A 16,024-nucleotide genomic window follows, 5' to 3' on the forward strand; every position below is an offset into this window, starting at 1 on the left:
AAGGTTAGTAAATTGAGCAGCAACTCGAGGAAATAAAGCGCGAGAAGGAAAATTCACGCGCGAAAGTAATCCGGGATTTTTGTAAACAATATCGAGGCGGCGATTAAACGAAAGAAAAACGGTCAGAGACGGAAGAAAGGGAAAATGGAGGCGGTGGTTGGGTGGCAGAAACACGCGCGAAAGGTTCGAGCGCTTTCGTCTGGTTTTCAACGAATTTCCCGACAGCATTGCGAATAACGCGTTTTCACGGGGACGAACGAAAGGGAACACTGTTCGTGTCTCGTGACTTGGCGGTTCGCGCGTGATAATAAACACCGGAAGCGAGCGGGGAGAAATGCCGGCAGCGAAAAAACTTTCTTCCGTGGAGGATCAAAGTGCAGCTCGTTGCGAACGAGCGTGCAATCTCGGGGAGGGGAAAACTCAAAGCGGAGTCGACGACATGTTCGCAGAAACGAGAAACCGCCTACCCGACTTTTACCCGTTTCGACGAAAAATAACTATACGAAACGCGGCACGTTCCGTCGCTCGTTTGGCCGACAGATTTTTCAGCCGCCTAAGTGGCACGGCTTTTTCGTTAAACGCCTTCTGTTACAGAGCAAACGAGGGGTTAAGCTCGCCGGGATGCAACGCGTTCAAACGGAATGGAATTCTTAAGAATGCAATTCAAACCACGCGTCTCAGTGGAAAAATTTGGCTAGAAATTGAACGGAACAAGGGAAAAATAAACTGTCATATGAATTTTTACTTTTTCTCTAATCCGTAATATCCATTGGGTAATTCGTGTAGACGTGTAGGGTTTACTTCCCCGAGCACGAATCTGCAATCGAAATTGCTCTATCAGCCTCGGTTTCCGAAAAATCTGAAGTTTCTTAAAAAGGCACGATTTTCGGATAAAATAAAGTATTACGTGAAAAGTAAGAACGTTAAGTGTTGTTAAAAAATAAGTTTCCACCTAAATATTCAGATATTTCTGTAAATTATCAAATTTATCGTGAATAACAAATTAAAATTGTTATTAACAAATTGCTGAAAGGATAGAAATACTTAATATAAATGCATTGCGCAAATTCATTTTCTAAAAGCATGAATAAAGTTTATAAATTATTATATTTATCGTTAGTAACAAATTAATATTGTTAATAACAAATTGTTCGTAATGTAAATTTATAAAAAAAGTGATAAAATTAATAAGTTATTGGCTATTACTTGAACTTGGAAGGTGATTGTGTTAAAATGTACCAATAATTTGCAAAAAAGTTTATAAATTATTACACTGATTGTTAATAACAAATTAAAATTGTTAATAACAAATTGTCTGTAGATTCGCTTTAACTTCTATCGCTCCAAGTAGTGGTAGATATGGCTACCTTTGATACAGATAGCGCCAGTAGGTTGCGCCACTAGGGCGCATGTCTGGGTCTCGATGCGTAGCCACCTCCACGTGGTGAGATCTGGTAATTGGTATCGTTTTCCAAAGATTTCTCTTTGGAAAATAAGATATGTCCTATCTCTTGTAAATTTTCAATGTTCCCTTTAAGCATTGAAAACAAAGAGTGGACGAAATATGTATAGATAGAATTCATGAAAGTGAAATCGATGTGCAACCTACCTTATTGTTACATCCTTCCAATACAAGACTGACAATTCTTACGCAATTTTCATACGTTATTTTCTGCTAATTAATTTATTATCGAAAATTAATTGAAGACATATACGATATTTCGATTGAAAATATTAAATAACGAACAGAAGTAGAAATAAAACGTGTGGAAAAATGATACGCGAACATGTCCAAGCATATTCTTTTTCTAACGCGTGGACATAATTCGTAAATTAATTGCATACAGTAAAGAATACGGTTATAGCATTTTTACGACTTTTTAAGACTCCTTGCGCAACTCTTAATGGCTATGCCCGTGTTAACACGATTTCCATCTTAAGGAAAGTTTCCTTTATCCAGCATGAACGCGGCCGTTCTTCGTCCGTTGCGTTTCTGTCACCATACCTCTTACTAAATCGACAACGAAAAAATTCTACAATTTCATTTTTAAGCTGCGAATCTATATACCTCCTTCGAAATTCTCGTAAGCGTATCACGTTCTTAAACTTGAAAATTCTTCGGTAAAAAGATATTAATCCCTCGCGATTCGCGAGGCTGCGTCAGTTTTAATACTCGAATCTCGTTAAGCCTCGAAGCACGTCTTATTAATACGATGCTACGACAAAACAATTCTCGGTAAGAACCGAATGAACGACATCGACCTCGTTCTGCAAAGAAACGTTCTGCAAAGCATCCCGAGAACTCTGGTCTCTGGTCATTTGCATGCATCACCGGCTAACTGTACGGCTTTTTACTCGGTATTACAGCAACAAGGTCAGCGAGCCGGCGTCACTATAATCAATTTCTCCGGAGCTACGCGCCGATGCAAATCGCGTCGTCCAGCCGTTTCCTTCGTCAAAGGTCACCTCGAGCACTATCTCCCGGCGTGCCATAACGAATGGACCTTTGACATCCGGCCACCATCCGGACGCGTTTCTTTCACGAACGGGACACGATGGCTCGAGCCGACGAAAGTCTGCGACGTCCTCCAACCACGAGCGTGTTATTCTCCGCCACGAGCGGCTTCGAATCAAGATCGTGAGCTCGCCACCACGCCAGCCGCCTTTTCGTCCCGCGTGCCGCCTGGAGAACCCATGGAGAACCCGTGGAGAACCCGTGGAGAACCGTCGAGGGTTTGTTTTTCGCCGTTCTTGCGCCTCTAAACGACCACTTCAGACATCGATCGAAGCGCCAACGACTCGCGTCGTTAGCCACAAAGTGACACAGTGTGACGAGCAACTCGCCACTCCAAACTGCCGGAACCCTGTTTAATCCTTAATTGGTGACGCGCGTTATTTCGTGCGGACGCGCTGAATTCCCGTGGTCCCTACGGTAATTCCGGCGATTTTCGGTTATTAAATCGCGCGCAATTAAGTAGACTCGCGTTTCGACCGGACGAACGTGGAAACGCGAGTTGAAAACCGAGTGGAAAACGCGAGCGGTGGGGAAAAATTGCGAAATAAATTAATCCGGCGAGCAGGTTTTCGAGTAAAATTCGAAGTGAAATTTTCTCCGATTATTCCACGGAATCCTGCATCCGCTGCAGCGGAATTGTGCCGGGATTTCATTGGCACGGCACACGAGACGCGCCACTGTACGATTATTAAGGGTAAAATTGGGAAAATAATTGTATTTCGGTGCAGAGTTATAATAGTAATCGCGCGAGGTTCGCAGCGAAATATTTATCTATCCTCACGATTGTCCAACGTCCTTCGTGTATTACCGTTCTATACGCGTGAAAAACTGCTAGTGAATAGGAATACGCAACCAGGCGCGATAATAAAGGAATATAGGTAACCTGAAAACATTCGAATTTACCCGATGACACGTTCCGCTATTTCCAACTATTTCAGCGACAGGTATACCTAACCTAGTTACGCGTAACATTCTCCACGTTGAAATTGTTAACGCGTTCAGTCTAGCACCGATATTGCTGCTCTTTCCGTTCAGTCCGCAGCGAGCGAGCACTTAAGGACGAGCACTTGGGCGATATTTGAGACAGCTGGAATACTCAGTTTCTATAAAACGGTATAAAAAGTTAGCTTCCGAGCTTTTTTAAACACTGCTATTATAAATGCTCCGTCGATGTTCGAAGAAGTAACGGGGAAAGAAATATCAGTCGCGTCATTTCGAAGACAATTGGTGGATGCACTTGCGCGACAATCGGATGAGGAAATTCCTATGCATATTGAAAAAGAATCGTTCACCAATTACGAAAAAAGAAGGAGAGGGTCACAAAATCCGAAGATATTGTTCGGGATGTTACGACAAAAATTCAAAGCTATTCGGACGCAAGACAGCCAGAAATTTGACTAAAAAGGTCGTCGCGTTTTGTAATACGTGCAAAACCAAACCATAGTTTTGTTTAGAGTGGTTCGATAAATGTCGTTAAAATTAATACGTTTATTTTTTAGCTTTGATACCGTCGGTCCCCGGGGACCGACACCGGATTCGACCTGTTATAACATCCACTTAAATTTGCTTCAGGGAAGTCTACGTATGAAATTGTCGACAAATGAAGTTCGATTAATTTCTCGTTGCTTTGAATCAAGAGAGACGCGATTTCTTCCATGTTTCTTTCATATTTTTCGAGACGTTTCCGTAACTTTGCGATGTCGCTGTCGCGATACGGCGTTTTTACCTACTCGTGCCATATCGTTCGCGACTTTCTCGCGGCAAATGCAAAATCTTGGCACGCGAATGCACGGAAACTAGTTTCTGGACTAGTTTCTGCAACTAGACTTTGCGATACACTCAGTCGCGTCGTCGATATTTCAGTAGCATTATTTCTCCGTCGCGTGGCCCGATTCTTCGTCTTGGTTCCTCGCCTTTCCATCGTACGAGCTGAATTCTCTCCAATTTTACTCGTGTCGTTGAGAGTAACAACAATAAATAATTAAACACGATCACGCCGCGATAATACTAGTTTCTTCGATGCTAAATATGCAACGATGATCCGAACGAGTATGTCAGCCAGGGAAAAAGAGACTGTAAGATATTCTTTAGGACATAGACGCAGAATTAACCCTTTTAGTGCCGGATGACAGTGTATCGTCGTTCACTATACTCGTGAAAAGTGCCAATGACGATATATCGTTGCGTTCGCGATGGAGGCAGCAATTCTAGCATTGCGAGAAAGCTCTATCTCGAAATAAATTTATAAAACGTCATAAACGATCTAATTTTATTTACAAAAATCGGTCCAACATTTCCGAATTCTTCCACTGTCTATTTACCAAGTGTAAATCAAGATGAAAATTCGAAAAAGGTAGGTATTTCAGAAAATGGGAATAAAACAAAGTAGGATGCCTCACAGGAAGCAAAACTTCAACCACGAAACAACCCCTTTCTTCTAAAAATTCCAATATTGTTTCTAAGTATCTATTTAAGCACTAAAAGACCCGTTATTGCCTTTTGGTAACCAAATTCTAAATACTAAGCAATTGCTTATTGTGAGACAATCATCGGACAAAGTGCTTAACTTTTATTAAAACCACGCTCCACCTTGATCCACAGCGAGACAGGTACCAAAAGCAGACTATACGTTAGAAGAGAATCATCCTTCCCCTTCACCCCTAATACATCCCCGCAAAATTACTTGTACCGTCAGTGCCAGTCATGTACAATTAATATTTCCTCCTTTTACAATAGTCTAGATTTAAGATCCAAAGGTTCTTATTAAGAACATAACATTAAGTACAATTTATAAAGGCGTAATATCAGAGTAAAGAGCCATTAATCTGGTTACGTTCGCTCATTGCGTAATTACTGTTAACTGTTTACGAATTTTATAGTTTATTATTCCCGTTAAAAAGGGAAATACGTTAGAAAGACGTCGCAAAGTGGAATAGCGAAAGCCACGAAACGCGAAGCGAGGAATTTTTAATGAAATGTTGGAAAACTCAGCGAGCAGTCACGGTAGGCCTACCACGAACGATGTTCGTTCACACCCGTGCACCTACCTTATATATCATCGCGATGGAGGCGCGTGTACGGGTAGAAGCACAGGTACGCAAAGTTTCGCGGCAAGTTCGCCGTGGTTTATCTGCATAAATTTCAACGATCAACGTTGGCTACCGGTCGGGTCCAGTGAGAGAGGCCAGCGATATTTGCCGAGCGACGAGGCGTAAATCTCGGGCGAACCGGGCGACGACGTGGAAAAGAAACGGCGCGGTTTCCGTGTACACGCGGAGGGGTATGCAAAGTTTGCGCGGAATAGCGGCGAATTAACCGCAGAAATCGATTTACTTCGGGCGGGGTTAAGTAACATTTTATGTAGCGGTGCGCGAGGATCGAAGCGGGCTGCGGGCCGTGGCTGTAAATCAAGCCGAAGAAAGCCTACGCCGCGCGGCTTTCCAGCGGCCGCCGCTCCAACGCTCGGCCTATAATTAACGACCGATTAACAGGCGTCGCGATAAATTCTTATTTTTGCGGAGGACGCGCCGCGCCGCGCCGAGACTCGGCCGGATCCATTCACGCGTACATCCAACTGTCTTCGATTCAGCCCTCTCGCCTCTATCGTAATCGACGCGAGGCGGTTAATGTCGCGTTCGCCTCGCTCCTTTGCATACGTTCCCTGGCCAACGAGGCGACGAGAGGAGAATACGTTGCGACGCCGCTCCGTACGTGAATGTAAATCGAAATGACAGTTTTGATACGTGGGTGGAGAAGGATCGATGGACCGAGCGATCGAAGAGAATTTCTGCAGAAGAAATGGTACTTTGTTAAGGTTCGCGTGTAAGTACCAGGGGTTATGGAAATTACTCCAGGATTTATTTCGTAAACTCTCGTTTCGCGCACGCTTCAGGAATAGTAAGACGTCGAGTTAGACTCCGCATTGTTCTAACCCACTGACTGCCACGCAAATTTAGCGCGTCTTGCCCTGGGTGCCACGTTTTATTTTAAAGAAAACATGAAGTTTTACAAAGTATAATGATCTAATCGTCCAAGTTATAATTTGAATAGTTTTAGTAATAAAAATTGATAATTAATATGTTCTCTACTCTATATACATTTTTCATTCATCCTTTTTTAATAATTCCTAACTCAAATGACTATTTGCAGCCAATCTAAACTTGCAGCACACGCTACGAGATATCTCGCAGTAAGCGTCTGCACCAAAACTGCCAGCTAAAAAATCGTCGATTGCAAAGGTTAACATTTATCTAAAGACGAATCGTTCGTTCGTTCGAAAATTCTGGTAAAAATTACGTGCTTATTTTTAATTCCACGTATGTTGGTCGAATCGAATTTGATTGCCCATTGACTGCTAACTACGAGATATCTCGTCGTAACCTAACCTAACCTAACCAACATACGTGGAATTAAAAATAAGCACGTAATTTTTACCAGAATTTTCGAACGAACGAACGATTCGTCTTTAGATAAATGTTAACCGTTTGCAATCGACGATTTTTTAGCTAAAAAGTAGCAGTTCGAAGATTTTCTGCTATAAAGCTGACGATACCTTTTTCAGCAGTAAATAAGAAATAGTATAATAATTCACGCGTAGAATTATTTTATTGCGATACCTTACACACCGTTACATTATCTTACACTTGACATATTAATGAACATCGATCTCCGAAATTTTATTAAATGACGACTGAAGGGCGTCTCTCGAGTGCAAAGGATTAACCCTTTCGCGACTGGCATATATACCTCAGTCACTTGGTGCATCGCAGCGTTTACACTGAAGCCATCTACATACGACAGTCACTTATCGTTTCGCAGCGGCTCATAATTATATAATATTATCGTTTTATTTCTATAGCGAACTCAAAATAAAGCTAGCACGTGTATTAGTGTGATAAAGATTGGACTAATAAATCAAAAGGAACTTTTGATTCCGATTATATTTCATATTTCCAGATGATATAAAATAAACGGAGACTCGAGGTCTTCTATAATGCGTGGTTCACAAAGTGCACTGTCAAATTAGCGTGTACCGTCGAACCCTTCAGCGAGGTTTTTATAAGCCCTATGTGGGATTGGAATAAGTACGGCCCTGAAAGAATGTGAAGCGTGTCTGGGCTTAGAATGAAAGTGACCGTGTGCAAGAGGATTGACTGCAAAGAATATTTATGGTAGAGTCTTGAGCAGTCTTCAGTCTCCAGGAGTTTTTAAGCTAGTCTCTAAGAGTGTGCCAGTATGTCAGTAAGAAGTCAAAGTCGAGCGTGCTCGTAGCGAATCTCTCTTAGCCAATACTCTATGTATCAGCTTATTTTATTCTATCAAGAAGTAAACGCTACTTTAGCCAATCCATCCAACGCGATCCTACATCTATGACAATCAATAATATTTTGTATGACTCAACCCAGCTTCGAGAATTGATAAATTGAGAATTAAATGGTTCCTCGAAGCAAAGATAGATCTAGATGCAGGATGATGCTATCCAAATAAAAATTCCTCTCACATTAGGCAAGGCAGAAAATGGTGGCGAAATATGGTTCAGTTGTGCCAACACGAAAGGTGACAAAGAAAGGGTTAACCCTTTGTACTCTGTTGTCGTGAGTATGGCGACACTGTAAGATAGCCTGTAATTCTAGAATTCCGCTGGATTTATATCAAATATTGTTAAATAAAATTCCTGAATCACAGGATTACTATACGTTTCCTGACAGATATTATGCCACTATACCTTTGACAGAAGAACCTATGAAAATGAACCGCTGGTAAACTGGTAAATATTGTACTATAAAATGTTAATAGGACAGGTAAAATTACTCGGAATTGTTGATACGTCATATTAAAAATTGCTCCGAGTGCAAATGGTTAATATCCGTTGGATGGAACGTTTGGGATACAAGAAACGTCTGCAAAGGTTCCACCGAGAACAATAATCAGCCAGCTGCGAGTGACTCGTGTCTGTCTGCGTGAAAAATACGCAAACGGTGTGAATTCGTGAAAAGAAGGAGAATAAAGAGGTTAAAGATACCGAATTCTCTGCAAGACCGAACGATAATTATCGCGAGACCCATCGATGAAGACGCCGATAACTATTCTCTATTATCTTCCGCGATTCACGTCATTTAAAACATTCCACGTCAGCTCCAACTATCCAACGCCTATTATACCTTCCTCGCTTCCTGCTACCACGATGATCCAATTAATCCCCGATTCCGCAGACCATCCCAGAGACCCAGTACCTTTCCAGCCTCATCGAGATTCTGTGAATGCCGTACGCGTATGAAAGGAAGCGACTACGGATATTTCATAGCCTTGAATTTCTCCCTGCCTCACCGAAACCTCAACCTCGCCTGTCTCGTTATCGAGTATTCGAGTATTCCATCGAACGCACGCCAGAAACGAACGAAGAAACAATTTTGCACGAATCGATTCTTGCTCGTCCGCGAGCGGAAACTCCGAGTCCGAGGGTAAGAGGGGGCGAAATTCGGGAAAAATTCGCCAAGTGCGATCGAGCCGGAATTTATCGGATCCCGGTGGATCGTTGGTGCAATTACTTGGAATACCACGATTCGCGTCCACGGAATCCGTCTGCGACGCGAATGACAAATGATCTGACGTAATTCACGAAGACGATCCGCGGTCATTGAGATTCCGGCCTCGTCCGCTTCGTCGGCACAAACGCTCGCTTTTGTCTCTGAAATTTTCCGCGTTACGCAAACAAAACTGTTAAACGAGCAATCGTCCAGGAATGTCAATTGATCGCCGATATTCGCGATAATCGATGTTCGTCGTACGTCGCTTTGGGGCACGTGATCCTCGTTATCCAGGCTAATTCTTTAACCCGAACGTCGATCCAGATAGATCCCGATGATCACGAGCACGATGCCAGCGAGCCAAAGCCGGGAACGACGAATAAAAGTAATAACAAATGTAAAATAATGTAAACGATATTAATAAATAGGATCAGATAGCAATAATTTTAAGTAAAGAAAACACGATAAAGTACATATATGTAGGAAAATGGAAATCTCTGTGATCGGTCGTCAACGTGTTAACCCATTGGCCTACAACCACGAGTGAGACTCGTGGTGAGGAATTTGGACCATAGACGAAAACCACGAGTCTGACTCGTGGTGGGGAATTTGGGCCGTAAGCGAAAACCACGAGTCTGACTCGTGGTGTAGGCCGAAAGGGCCCACATGTCGCTGATGTGGTAACGTGGCACGTAAAACCGACGTGGCGTTGAACGTGTTAATTTTTCATTCGTGCTCCGGCAAAACTTCCATCATTGTCACGATTTAACCCCTTGACTACGGCCGACTTTGATACGTAGTGGCCATACCATACGGCCGGAATTGAGTTACGATGTGCGCCATTTTTGTGAAAACAAGCGCCCTCCGTGACAGAAAGCTAAACTACGCCGAGCGCATATAGGCGCCCTCTATGTCACAAACGCAAAATTTCTAAGCGTCCATAGGCACCCTTTGTGTCACAAATGCAAAATTTCTAAGCGTCCATAGGCGCCCTTTGTGTCACAAACGCAAAATTTCTAAGCGCCCATAGGCGCCCTCCGTGTCATAAACGCAAAATTTCCTAGCACCCATAGGCGCCCACAGTAGCCAAGGGGTTAAGAAAGAGCGGAAGCTGCTTTTCCATTCCGTCGACGATCGTTTCCGCGGATGTGAAACTCGAGGATCACAAACCCGAGACTCAATCCGTCCATGTCGCGTCGATGCACGTATATTTGCCGATGACATACTCGAGGAAACGAGTCACCTCTGCAGTTCTTTCTAACCGGTATTACATAAAACTGTCGGTTGCAAGGACTCGTCGACTTCTCGATGATTTAAGATTATCGACGTTTCAGCGTTCGTTACGTTACACGTAGGCAGGGATAGGTTACGTTGCTCAATAGTCAGTGATTCAGTGGATTATCGAAAACGCGGAATCGTCAGCGTCGAGGCGAGCCGACCGCGAATTTACGTCTTTGTAATTGCACGTTGCGGTAACGAGTAAACTTAACGGTCCATTGTCACAGAGCTTTCGCGTTACGCAAGTCTCTTTGTTATCGCTCGCAAGAAATTGCACGCAGTTGCAATTACGGATTTGCAACATGCCGCGAGTGGACACTGTGGGACGTCGATTATATTCTCGTTGTTATATTAATTATTATTATCGTAGGATTAATGCTAGATTAATTCTTCGCTGACAGAGATTCGCTCGTCTAATAAACAATGACTCCTTTTTAACACGTTCTCCGCCGCGTCACCCATATCTGACACCCATCTCAGTGACGGGTATGCTTCCGTGGGGGCCCCGTCACCCAAATATGACTGACGCTTTTCTTGTTCAAGTTAAATAGGATTTTCAGTTGGATTTTTAAAAGGAATTTAATGGAATAAGCACTGAAATATAAATATAAAAGAGATAGTTTCAGCTTTAAGTAAAGATGCAAGGGCGCGAGGTAGTCAGAGTTGGGAAGAAGTAAGAGAGCAGAGTTGAGAGTGGGCAGAGACGTAACGAATAGAGGATCGTGTGAGGAACTTGGTCTAATATTTTAGCTAAATAAAACCTGTTTTGTTACCAAAAGAGAGTTATTGTTTATTAAACACGTAGATCTCTGCCTGTATAGAATTAATTTAGCTAAAAATCCTGTATATTAAACTTGGTCTAATATTTTAGCTAAATAAAACCTGTTTTGTTACCAAAAGAGAGTTACTGTTTATTAAACACGTAGATCTCTGCCTGTATAGAATTAATTTAGCTAAAAATCCTGTATATTATACTTATATAAAAGCAACACTCGCGATACTTATATTTAAATGTTCTAGAATTGCCTTTTAAATTCGGGTACTTTTAATCGTCTCGAATTTAAATTTATCGTTTCCCATAATAATCGACGCAAAGAAGTTAGTCAGTTGAACGACTGCGAGTATTTATGTACAAAGCTATCAACGGTAATTCTCGAGTCGAGGCTTCAGACAATTTTAACGTCCTCTTCGGAACAACGAGAATCCATCGTCTATTTATTAATAGAACTTATCGTTAGATCGATATACTCTCCGGTCCTATCAATCCTCCGCGACATCTCCGTCCATATTTAAAACCAGAGTTATCGAAGACCCGCCATTTGCAGACCTCCAAGCCAAGTCCTTATATTCGTATATTCGCTACGCTTGTTTCAAGTTTCAAGCACTTCCCGTACATTGCATTCCCTATTTTTCACCGTTTCGCATCACGGATCATAAAGACTATGACCGATGGGAAAAAATAAATAACCAAAGGGCACAGGTTCCTCTGCAACGCGGCGTATCGACGTTTAAAAATATCGAATTCCGATGACAACCGCGTAACCTTTCGCTGGCAACGCTTTCCTCGCAGCCTGGTGTTATTTCGTTTGCAAGAATATCGATGACAAAGTGTAATAATAGCGCGATCACCGCGGGGGCAATTTATGAACCGACGGGAAATTGAATTTAGCGCGTCAATGATCGTTCATGGCGATCGAGCGTTCACCGGGCATGCGAAAGCCTTCGACTTTTCCCTTTCGACCTGCTCGCTGAATATTTCACCCGCGCAACGTCCCGGCTACGACAATGCGCGATAAAATGGGCGACGCGTGTCGAAAGCGACGAAAACGATTCGATTTAATCGGCGATGGCCGCGCTAACGTGGTCCCCGCGAAAAAAGGGGCCCTCCGTGACCTTCCGGCATCGGGTCTTTTGTGCGACGCTATATCGTTTAATATTCAATGGTAACCGTGATAACATCGTCGTATTTCAAGCGAGCCTGCATGAGAGCCATAAATAATCGAGGTACGAGCATCGCGAAGCAAATTGCAAGTTGTAGAAAATTTAATTTACAGCTCGTACATCATCGATAAGCTATACGCAAAGGCTCGCGTTGCTTCGTTTCGATGGAGAGTGGAAAAAATCGAGCCACGATTACGAGGTAAACGCCGGATAATATCTTATTTAATTGATAATTTGAATACAGCGATTACGCGTGCTACGCATCGCTGCATTAGCATTTAAATTGTCCGTTCGACCGAGATGTACGAAAATCTTGCTCTCGAGTAGGACGCGGCCGAGAAAGGGGACATTTTAGATACCCATCCTGTCTATTTGCAGGCGAAAATTATCGACTAAGAAATTCATAATAGTCGTTATGGAAACAAAGCTCGATCGTCCTTGGCGTCTCTCCTCGCCGATAAACGCGGTCGTTAAAGAGCCGTAAGACCGGAAACGTGATTCGTGACGACGATTCGACGACGAAGAACGGCGAGAAGTGGCGAGAAACGGGGAATCGGGGAAAAATGAAATTCTCCGTGCACGAGCGAATCGATAAGAGCGCGTAAGCGGGCCAATTAGACTGCAGGTCCGGCACACGCGAGTAACCACGGCGTCTGGAGTGAAATTAACTCGTTACTCGTTGCACGGTCCGCGGTCTCGATAAAAGGCAACTCTATTTCGCGCACGTACGCGAACCGGCCAGAAACCGGCCGTTTAGATTCCACCCGGCCGGCCAGTGCAGCTGGATCCTGTCGATTCCATTAATTCGACTCGCGTCACGCAGCCCGGCCAACGCCACGCACGCGTGTGCCAATTACCATTTCGATACCATCATGGGAAAACAATGAAGCGGTCCCTTTCGTTCCGCGACTCCGTCTCGACGCCGTGTCGCGCCGCGACGCCTAGAAACCGGCGTGGGTTGGCTCGCGAGTCGCGCCAGAAACTGGTTCAGGGTTGTCGATCGATGAGTTAACCACCTCTGCCTGTGTATGAATTTTTTATTGCCTACGAGTATTTGCTATCGATCTCGTCGAGGAAATGGCAGGTAGACTCGCGGGAAATGCTGCCATGGCAGCTCGGCTCTCGTTTTAAAACGACAGCGAGGTGAAAAAGTCGAATGAATATTCATAGTTTGCGGAACGGGGGTATAGCTGTCGCTGTTTTTAACCAACATCGAGCTTCTTGCACCAATGAAAACGAAATCGCGTATGCTTCTCCGTTTTTCTCGGGCAACCCTACTTTCCTAGCTGTTGACAGCTGGAAAATCTTACGAGAGACTGCAATTTCGTAGTTCTGCAAACGTCCAAGTGCCCAGTCGTATCGTGGTTACTCGGATAAATACGAGTTTGTTACGATCGTAACAAGTTTCGCCTTCGTTCGCGACGGGTAGAAAGATGACGCGTAGTTTGAGAGCTTCACCGAATGATCCGTGACAGATCTTTGCGCGAGGATCGATTTACGCGTCGAAAGCTAAACATGGCGTCCACCGAGACGTGTCCGATGTTTTCAAAGGAATGACGTCCGTGTGGGACGCTTAGGTTTCATTTCAGACAATACTCGATTAGATGTGCAACTGATTCGATTGAGCGGATGAAAGATACAGGGAGCAGTTGTTTCGAACCAGTGGAACATGTAAATACGTTTAACAAGATAATAAACTCGACAATGGAGAATGGTTAGCGTAATCAGCCCGTGCAAGAACGTCATGAAAGCGAGGAACGTGATTTACGTAGGCAACTCTGTTTCACAAATGTTGCACGAAAACAAGCTTGGAGGACGATACGTGTTCAGGGCCGCAACCTGGTCCCGCGTTTTAAAAGGCTCCGCGGTGTACGAAAACTCAGCGGACATTTTATAGGACCCCCTAATCGCATAATCCATTAATAGATGACAGCTCGTTGCACACTGACACGAGTGCAAGATTTTCTCTCCCATATTTGCACTGAAATATTTCGTTGCAACGTGTTCTATATGTCGACGTTAAACGTTCACATCAGAGGTTCAAAATCCCTAGGGATCGGCGTGACGTTTAACGCGTTAAGTATCGGATTTAAACGTGTATTCTGGTCTCGCAAAATTTTTGAACCCGGCCCCGCAAAAGGTCACGCTGGCCCTGTACCTGTTCCAAAAATGTCTCGAAAGCCATATGCCGAAAAAATCGAAATAAAACGTGCGCGAAATTTACAAAGAACTCGTGTCGTTGAGAAACCATCTGACAGTATATACACGTCGGATACTCGTTTCTGAAGAATAACTTGCGCGATGTGACAGACCTATCGTTCCTATTATAGGTCCTATTCGCCTATGTTCGAATATCAAACTTCGAATTGTTAATTTTGGAATCTTCGGATTGAAACCCAAACGTGGAATTCCGATTTAAATTTCCAATTTTTCAATCGAGGCCGAATTTTGAATCGAATTTTGTTGTACGACGTGGATGGGATAGGTTTTACCAAGATAATCTCTCAGAATAACTACACCTGCTTTCTTTACGGCTTAGAAGAAAGTCTCCTCCGCCGTTAGGTTCTATTAGAATTGCCGAAAACACCAGATGGCGCTAGGAGCGTCTAGCAACATGGCGCCGAAGACTGGAACTCTCCAATAACCTAACCTCTCTCTCGAGGCACTCTCAGCTTGCACTTTCATTAACACCTGGTATTACCGATAACGAAACAAAACACTCTGCCTGGAATTAAAACCAGTAACAGACACCTCGCGCACCTTCGACCTCGCGAATCGCAATAAGAAGCCAATTATTTCTCTATTCCGAAATATAAACTGAAATTTATCCAAAAATTTGTCTACGGAAAATGCATTATTTCCTTTAATAAATTAATAATTTTTTCGATAAATCAACGTTTATTTAATTATGATAAAATAGATATGTGTACAGTACCGGTACGTTTAGCGATAATGGATCGGCCATGGGAGAAACGCGTATATTCCCGTACTGGAAGGTACGGGAAATCGGTAAGTGTGAACGGCGGATTATTAGCCGGATTCGAAAAGGCTGCTTTCCGCACCTCGTCGTCAAACGAAATGCTGTTGCATTCTAAGGAGAAGCGTGGAACTGGATCGCAGGAGGTAATTACCAGCAACGAGTAGCAGAATGAGAGAGGAACGAGTTTATTGCGACCTGCTGTGGGTGTCCTTGCAAGGTTTTATCGCGACTCGGTGTCATAGAAACGGATGCACCGGGTGAACGTCGCGAATTTTATCGACACAGCGGCATAATTAACGCGTGCATGGGCCAGACGCGAAAGCTTTACGATTCGCGACGATGAAGAACGCTCCACTCTTCCTATCGCTTTTCCACGTCAGTTCCCAGATAAATGGCAACAATCGCATCGAAACGCGATCATTTCGAGTTGTCTCGTCACATCGAAGCTGAAAACGAGTATATTTCTCAAACTCTGTATATTTTATCCTTCATCCGCTTAGACGAAGTTGGGCAAAAGCGGCTGGATCAACTTCGCAGAGCGATGTTTGATAATGGCTGCCGCGGTTAATGCAGTTTAGCAGTAAGTTAATTCGATATTAAAATAGACTGCACACTGGCTTTCAATTGGGACGTGGAGTGCACTTTGTTTGCACTGCGGTATAACTGACCCTAAAATTCAATTGTCCAAGAATATTCTACCAAAAAACGGTTCAGAGCCTGCGACCCTAATCTATTCCAGCAATATCCCAGCAATTTCACGTGATATCCAAATCTCTCTTATAT

Source organism: Eufriesea mexicana, unplaced genomic scaffold (assembly GCF_001483705.2).
Source record: "Eufriesea mexicana isolate 0111107269 unplaced genomic scaffold, ASM148370v2 scaffold302, whole genome shotgun sequence".
NCBI classification, from domain to species: domain Eukaryota; kingdom Metazoa; phylum Arthropoda; class Insecta; order Hymenoptera; family Apidae; genus Eufriesea; species Eufriesea mexicana.